Raw genomic sequence first — 2,006 nt, 5'->3', positions numbered from 1 at the left:
TTACAGTCACCAGGCTATCACTGTTTATTTCAAACCTCTGTGAGAATACAAGAGTATGTGCTACCACAGGGTTTGGAGAAAGATACTGCAAGCCACAAAGAAGGCGGCAGGGCTCTGGAAGTGTTGGATACCTAATTTATTTTTATTTATTTATTTATTTTTAAAGATTTTATTTATTTGAGAGAGAGAGAGAGAGAGTGCACGAGAGGGGGTAGGGTGAGAGGGAGAAGCAGACTCCCTGCCGAGCAGGGAGCCCGATGCGGGACTTGATCCTGGGACTCCAGGATCATGACCTGGGCCGAAGGCAGTCGTTTAACCAACTGAGCCACCCAGGTGCTCCCAGATACCTAATTTAGAAATAAATGGTTGGCTGGGGGGGGGCACGTTGGCCTGACTCTTGATCTCGGCTCAGGTCTTGATCTCAGGGTCCTGAGTTCAAGCCCTGCATGGGGTTCCACGCTGGGGGTGGAGCTTACTTAGACAAAAAAAAAAAAAAAAAGAAACAAATGTAGCTGAGTCCACCTGTGCCAGGGGCCCAGTGCATAAACTGGAACTGCTATGAATTAACTCCTGGTGGAACACAATGTCCTTAAAAGGATAAGTAATAAAAATGTGCTGATAATGAACCTCAAAGTCTATATCCAAGAGAAATACATTCGTTTATGTACAAAATATGTATAGTGTTCATAGCAGCACTATTTGCAATAAACCAAAGCTGGAAACTGCCCAAATGTCCATGAATAGGAGAATGGATAAGAGGTCTTAGATGCTAGAAGGATAAATAGAGTGAAGAATTGTTTAAGGCAAAAATATGGAACACAGAGCATTGGTATTAACATTTTTTGAAGCAAGGACTAACTATACTAGGCACTCTTGCATTATTTTGTTTAATCCTCGCCATGCCCTGTGATGGAGATATTATCTTCATTTGACGTATAAGGAAACTGAGGCACACGGAGGTCAAGCATCCTGCTCAAGGTATAACACTACTTAGTGGTGAACTCGGGATTTCAACTCAGATCTTTCTCAATCTGAAGCCCACATGGACCTTTTCCCTTATAGTCTCTTATCGCTCCATGATAGATAGGGGAGGCAGAGAAACTCGGACACTATGGTATTCACACACTCATACGCGCTAAAATGATAACTGCTACTATTTCTTGAGCACCTACTAGGAGGCAAGTAGTATGCTGGGTGCTTTACATAAATGATTTTTACAATTCTCATAATAACCCTTCACAGCAAGAATTATTCTCATTTTTTTGATGAAGGCTCACAATGACTTGCCCAGTGTCACAAATCGCTTACCATCACATATCCCTCAGTGGCCCTAACAGAGGACACCTACTGTGTGCTGGGCACTGTGGTGGGGGCTGGAGCTGTAGGAACGTCTGGAATGGAACAACTGTTACTTGCTTACCTGATGTATGTGAGTAGGGGAAGATCCCTCGCCCAGTTCCATACAGGGATTTGTGGAGGCAAAAATAAAGATCAGTAACAGCAACAGTTCCCATTTACTGATTATGCAATGTCCTAGGTACATATACGTATGCACACACAGATACCATGTCTAATCCTCACAACGATCCTGTTAATATCCTCACTTTACTGAGACGAAAACAGAGGCTCAGTGAGTCTGATTCGCACAAGGTCACACGGCAGTTAGGTGTCCCCCGCCGGATCTGCACCCTGACCTGCTGACTCTGGGGCTCTAGGTCTGAACTCGCACACGCAGTTAAAAGTTTTTTTTGGTAGAACTGGGCCACCGGTCGGGAAAACGGAATCCGCAATGCGGTCCAAGGTCTTGGGAAGGGGACGCCCGGCGAGAGAAGCACGTGGTGACTGCAAGCGGAAGAGCCGGCGCCCAGTTTAGGGCCACTAGGAAGAAGCGAGGCAGCGGCAGGTTTGGGAATTCGGGAGCCCTCCGGCTGGGAGACGCAGGGAAAGCGGGACACAGGCTGCGCCCGAGGAGTCCCCGCTTCTTCCGGAGGAAAATTCCCCCCTCG

This window comes from Leptonychotes weddellii, chromosome X, assembly GCF_054177405.1.
Source record: "Leptonychotes weddellii isolate Sample4059 chromosome X, ASM5417740v2, whole genome shotgun sequence".
Taxonomy (NCBI): domain Eukaryota; kingdom Metazoa; phylum Chordata; class Mammalia; order Carnivora; family Phocidae; genus Leptonychotes; species Leptonychotes weddellii.
The sequence above is the reverse complement of the archived record's forward strand: the minus strand, read 5'-3'. Positions refer to the sequence as shown.